Genomic DNA, 7,183 nt, shown 5'->3' with positions numbered 1-7,183 from the left:
TTGAACACCGCTTCATGCTCCTCCTATTTTTCAGACCTTTTCATGCTCCTCATATTTTTGACACCTTTTGAAGCTCTTCATATTTGTCATATCTTTTCAGGCTCTCCATGTTTTTGAACACCGCTTCATGCTCCTCTTATTTTTTAGACCGTTTCATGCTCATTTCATTTTTGACACCTTTGAAGCTCTTCATATTTTTCACACCTTTTCAAGCTCTTCATGTTTTTCAACACCGTTTCATGCTCATCCTATTTTTCAGACCGTTTCGTGCCCCTCATATTTTTGACACCTTTTGAAGCTCTTCATATATTTCATACCTTTTCAGGCTCTTCTTTTTTTTCAACAAGACTTCATGCTCCTCCTATTTTTCAGACCGTTTCATGCTCCTCATATTTTTGACACCTTTTGAAACTCTTCATATTTTTCACACCTTTTGAAGCTCTTCATATTTTTCACACCTTTTCAGGCTCTTCATGTTTTTCAACAGCGCTTCATGCTCCTCCTATTATTCAGACCGTTTCATGCTCCTCATATTTTTGACACCTTTTGAAGCTCTTCATATTTTTCACACCTTTTCACGCTCTTCATGTTTTTCAACACCGCTTCATGCTCCTCCTATATTTCAGACCGTTTCATGCTCTTCATATTTTTGACACCTTTTGAAGCTCTTCATATATTTCACACCTTTTCAGGCTCTCCTTTTTTTTTTTCAACACCACTTCATGCTCCTCCTTTTTTTCAGACCGTTTCATGCTCATCTCATATTTGACACCTTTTGAAGATCTTCATATTCTTCACACCTTTTGAAGCTCTTCATGTTTTTTCACACTTTTTCAGGTTCTTCATGTTTTTCAACACCGCTTCATGCTCCTCCTGTTTTTCAGACCGTTTCATGCTCCTCATATTTTTGACACCTTTTGAAGCTCTTCATATTTTTCACACTTTTCAGGCTCTTCATGTTTTTCAACACCACTTCATGCTCCTCCTATTTTTCAGGCCTTCATGCTCCTCATATTTTTGACACCTTTAGAAGCTCTTCATATTTTTCACACCTTTTCAGGCTCTTCATTTTCTTCAACACCTCTTCATGTTCCTCGTATTTTTCAGACAGTTTCTTGCTCCTCATATTTTTGACACATTTTGAAGCTCCTCATATTTTTCACACATTTTGAAGCTCTTCATATATTTCACACCATTTCAGGCTCTTCATGTTTTTCAACACCACTTCATGCTCCTCCTATTTTTCAGACCGTTTCATTCTCCTCATATTTTTGACACCTTTTGAAGCTCTTCATATATTTCACACCTTTTCAGGCTCTTCATGTTTTTAACACCACTTCATGCTCCTCCTATTTTTCAGACCATTTCCTGCTCATCGATTTTTGACACCTTTTGAAGCTCTTCATATTTTTCACACCTTTTGAAGCTCTTCATATTTTTCACACGTTTTCAGGCTCTTCACGTTTTTCAACAACGCTTAATGCTCCTCCTATTTTTCAGACCGTTTCATGCTCCTCATATATTTGACACGTTTTGAAGCTCTTCATATTTTTCACACCTTTTCAGGCTCTTCATTTTTTTCAACACCACTTCATGCTCGTCCTATTTTTCAGACCTTTTTATGCTCCTCATATTTTTGACACCTTTTGAAGCTCTTCATATTTTTCACAGCATTTCAGGCTCTTCATGTATTTGAACTCCGCTTCAGGCTCCTCCTATTTTTCAGACAGTTTTATGCTCTTCATATTTTTGACACCTTTTGAAGCTCTTCATAATTTTCACACCTTTTCAGGCTCTTCAGGTTTTTGAACACCGCTTCATGCTCCTCCTATTTTTCAGATCGTTTCATGCTCCTCATATTTTTGACACCTTTAGAAGCTCTTCTTATTTTTCACACCTTTTCACGCTCTTCATGTTTTTCAACAACGCTTCATTCTCGTCCTATTTTTCAGACCGTTTCGTGCTCCTCATATTTTTGACACCTTTTGAAGCTCTTCATATATTTCACACCTTTTCAGGCTCTTCTTTTTTTTCAACAAGACTTCATGCTCCTCCTATTTTTCAGACCGTTTCATGTGCAGGGCATTTTTGACACCTTTTGAATCTCTTCATATTTTTCACACCTTTTGAAGCTCTTCATATTTTTCACACCTTTTCAGGGTCTTCATGTTTTTCAACAGCGCTTCATGCTCCTCCTATTATTCAGAACGTTTCATGCTCCTGATATTTTTGACACCTTTTGAAGATCTTCATATTTTTCACACCTTTTCACGCTCTTCATGTTTTTCAACACCACTTCATGCTCCTCCTATTTTTCAGACCTTCATGCTCCTCATATTTTTGACACCTTTAGAAGCTCTTCATATTTTTCACACCTTTTCAGGCTCTTCATATTTTTGAACTCCGATTCATGTTCCTCAAATTTTTCAGACCATTTCATTCTCCTCATAGTTTTCACACCTTTTGAAGCTCTTCATATTTTCCACACGTTTTCAGGCTCTTCATGTTTTTGAACACCGCTTCATGCTCCTCAAATTTTTCAGACCATTTCATTCTCCTCATAGTTTTCACACCTTTTGAAGCTCTTCATATTTTTCACAACTTTTCAAGCTCTTCATGTAATTGAACACCGCTTCATGCTCCTCCTATTTTTCAGACCATTTCATGCTCCTCATATTTTTGACACCTTTTGAAGCTTTTCATATTTTTCACACCTTTTCAGGCTCTTCATGTTTTTGAACACCGCTTCATGCTCCTCTATTTTTCAGACCATATCAGGCTCCTCATATTTTTTAACACCTTTTGAAGCTCTTCATATTTTTCACACCTTTTCAGGCTCTTCATATTTTTGAACTCCGATTCATGCTCCTCCTATTTTTTCGACCGTATCATGCTCCTCATATTTTTCACACCTTTTGAATCTCTTTTTATTTTTCTCACCTTTTCAGGCTGTCATGTTTTTGAACAGCGCTTCATGCTCTTCCTATTTTTTAGAAAGTTTCATGCTCCTCATGTATTTCACACCTTTTGAAACTCTTCATATTTTTCTCACCTTTTCAGGCTCTTCATGTTTTTGAACACCGCTTCATGTTCCTCCTATTTTTCAGACCGTTTCATGCTCCTCATCTTTTTGACACCTTTTGAAGCTCTTCATATATTTCACATCTTTTGAAGTCGTTCATATTTTTCACGCCTTTTCAGGCTCTTCATGATTTTCAACACCGCTTCATGCTCCTCGTATTTTTCAGACCGTTTCATGCTCATCTCACTTTTTACACCTTTTGAAGCTCTTCATATTTTTCACACATTTTGAAGCTCTTCATATTTTTCATATGTTTGAAGCTTTTCATTTTTTAACGCGTTTTCAGACTCTTCATGTTTTTCAACACCGCTTCATGCTCCTGCTATTTTTCAGACGGTTTCATGCTCCTCATATTTTTGACAGGTTTTGAGGCTTTCATATTTTTCACACCCTTTCAGGCTCTTCATGTTTTTGAACACCATTTCATAATCCTCCTATTTTTCAGACCGTTTCATGCTCCTCATATTTTTGACACCTTTTTAAGCTCTTAATATTTTTCACACCTTTTCAGGCTCTTCATGTTTTTGAACACCGCTTCATGCTTCTTATATTTTTTCAGACCGTTTCATGCTCCTCATATTTTTGACACCTTTTGAAGCTCTTCATATTTTTCACACCTTTTGAAGCTCTTCATATTTTCACACTTTTTCAGGCTCTTCATGTTTTTCAACACCGCTTATTGCTCCTCCTATTTTTCAGAACGTTTCATGCTCCTCATATTTTTGACACCTTTTGAAGCTCTTCATATTTTTCACACCTTTTCCGGCTATTCATGTTTTTCAACAACGCTTAATGCTCCTCCTATTTTTCAGACCGTTTCTTGCACCTCATATATTTCACACCTTTTGAAGCTCTTCATATTTTTCACACATTTTCAGGCTTTTCATGTTTTTCAACACCACTTCATGCTCCTCCTCTTTTTCAGACGTTTCATGCTCATCTCATTTTGACACCTTTTGAAGCTCTTCATATTTTTCACACCTTTTCTTTATCTTCATGATTTTCAACACAGAGTCATGCTCCTCCTATTTTTCGGAACGTTTCATGCTCATCTCATTTTTGACACCTTTTGAAGCTCTTCTTATTTTTCACACCTTTTGAAGGTCTTCATATTTGTCACATTTTTGAAGCTCTTCATATTTTTCACACCTTTTGAAGCTCTTCATATTTTTCACACCTTTTCAGGCTCTTCATGTTTTTCAACACCGCTTCATGTTCCTCCTATTTTTCATACCGTTTCATGCTCCTTATATTTTTGACACCTTTTGAAGCTCTTCATATTTTTCACAACTTTTCAGCCTCTTCATGTTTTTAAACACCGCTTCATGCTCCTCCTAATTTTCAGAGAGTTTCATGTGCCTCATCTATTTCACACCTTTTGAAGTTCTTCATAATTTTCACATTTCAGAAGCTCTTCATATTTTTCACACCTTTTCAGGCTCTTCATGTTTTTCAACACCGCTTCATGGTCCTCCTATTTTTCAGAACGTTTCATGCTCCTCATATTTTTGACACATTTTGAAGCTCTTCATATTTTTCACACCTTTTAAAGCTCTTCATATTTTTCACAAGTTTTCAGGCTCTTCATGTTGTTGAACACTGCTTCTTGCTCCTCCTAATTTTCAGAGAGTTTCATGCGCCTCATGTATTTTACACCTTTTGAAGGTCTTCATATTTTTCACACCTTTTCAGGCTCCTCATGTTTTTCAACACTTCTTCCTGCTCCTCCTAATTTTCAGAGAGTTTCATGTGCCTCATCTATTTCACACCTTTTGAAGCTCTTCATATTTTTTACAGGTTTTCAGGCTCGTCATGTTTTTGAACACCGCTTCATGCGCCTCCATTTTTCAGACTGTTTCATGTTCCTCATATTTTTGACAGATTTTGAAGCTTTTCATATTTTTCACACCTTTTCAGGCTCTTCAAGTTTTTCAACACTAATTCATGCTCCTCCTTTTTGCAGACCTTTTCATGCTCCTCATATTTTTGACACCTTTTGAAGCTCTTCATATTTTTCACACCTTTTCAGGCTCTTCAGGTTTTTGAACACCGCTTCATGCTCCTTCCTGTTTTTCAGACCGTTTCATGCTCCTCATATTTTTGACACCTTTACAAGCTCTTCATATTTTTCACACCTTTTCACGCTCTTCATGTTTTTCAACACCGCTTCATGCTCGTCCTATTTGTCAGACCGTTTCATGCTCATCTCATATTTGACACCTTTTGAAGCTCTTCATATTCTTCACACCTTTTGAAGCTCTTCATATTTTTTCACACGTTTTCAGGCTCGTTATGTTATTCAACACCGCTTCATGCTCCTCCTATTTTTCAGACCGTTTCATGCTCCTCATATTTTTGACACCTTTTGAAGCTCTTCATATATTTCACACCTTTTCAGGCTCTTCTTTTTTTTCAACACCTCTTCATGCTCGTCCTATTTGTCAGACCGTTTCATGCTCATCTCATTTTTGACACCTTTTGAAGCTCTTCATATTTTTCACACCTTTTGAAGGTCTTCATATTTTCCACACGTTTTCAGGCTCTTCATGTTTTTGAACACCGCTTCATGCTCCTCAAATTTTTCAGACCATTTCATTCTCCTCATAGTTTTCACACCTTTTGAAGCTCTTCATATTTTTCACAACTTTTCAAGCTCTTCATGTAATTGAACACCGCTTCATGCTCCTGCTATTTTTCAGACCATTTCATGCTCCTCATATTTTTGACACCTTTTGAAGCTCTTCATATTTTTCACACCTTTTCAGGCTCTTCATGTTTTTCAACACCGCTTCATGCTTCTCCTACTTTTCAGATCGTTTCATGCTCATCTCATTTTTGACACCTTTTGAAGCTTTTCATATTTTTGACAACTTTTCAGGCTCTTCATGTTTTTGAACACCGCTTCATGCTCCTCCTATTTTTCAGACCATATCAGGCTCCTCATATTTTTTAACACCTTTTGAAGCTCTTCATATTTTTCACGCCTTTTCAGGCTCTTCATTTTTTTGAACACCTCTTCATGCTCCTCCTATTTTTCAGACCGTTTCATGCTCCTCATATTTTTGACACCTTTTGAAGCTCTTCATATATTTCACACCTTTTCAGGCTCTTCATGTTTTTGAACACCGTTTCTCGCTACTCCTATTTTTCAAACCGTTTCATGCTCATCTCATTTTTGACACCTTTTGTAGCTCTTCATATTTTTCACACGTTTTCTGGCTCTTCATGTTTTTCAACACCGTTTCTTGACCCTCCTATTTTTCAGACCGTTACATGCTCATCTCATCTTTAACACCTTTAGAAGCTTTTCATATTTTTCACAACATTTCATGCTCTTCAGGTTTTTCAACACCGCTTCATGCTCCTCCTATTTTTCAGACCGTTTCATGCTCCTCATATTTTTGACACCTTTTGAAGCTCTTCATATTTGTCATATCTTTTCAGGCTCTCCATGTTTTTGAACACCACTTCATGTTCCTCCTATTTTTCAGACCGTTTCATGCTCCTCATATTTTTGACACCTTTTGAAGCTCTTCATATTTGTCATATCTTTTCAGGCTCTCCATGTTTTTGAACACCGCTTCATGCTCCTCTTATTTTTTAGACCGTTTCATGCTCATTTCATTTTTGACACCTTTTGAAGCTCTTCATATTTTTCACACCTTTTCAAGCTCTTCATGTTTTTCAACACCGTTTCATGCTCATCCTATTTTTCAGACCATTTCGTGCCCCTCATATTTTTGACACCTTTGGAAGCTCTTCATATATTTCACACCTTTTCAGGCTCTTCTTTTTTTTCAACAAGACTTCATGCTCCTCCTATTTTTCAGACCGTTTCATGTGCAGGGCATTTTTGACACCTTTTGAATCTCTTCATATTTTTCACACCTTTTGAAGCTCTTCATATTTTTCACACCTTTTCAGGCTCTTCATGTTTTTCAACAGCGCTTCATGCTTCTCCTATTATTCAGACCGTTTCATGCTCCTCATATTTTTGACACCTTTTGAAGCTCTTCATATTTTTCACACCTTTTCACGCTCTTCATGTTTTTCAACACCGCTTCATGCTCCTCCTATATTTCAGACCGTTTCATGCTCTTC

The sequence above is a fragment of the Dama dama genome, unplaced genomic scaffold, assembly GCF_033118175.1.
Source record: "Dama dama isolate Ldn47 unplaced genomic scaffold, ASM3311817v1 ptg000096l, whole genome shotgun sequence".
Taxonomy (NCBI): Eukaryota; Metazoa; Chordata; class Mammalia; order Artiodactyla; family Cervidae; genus Dama; species Dama dama.
Note: the sequence above shows the minus strand (reverse complement) of the source record.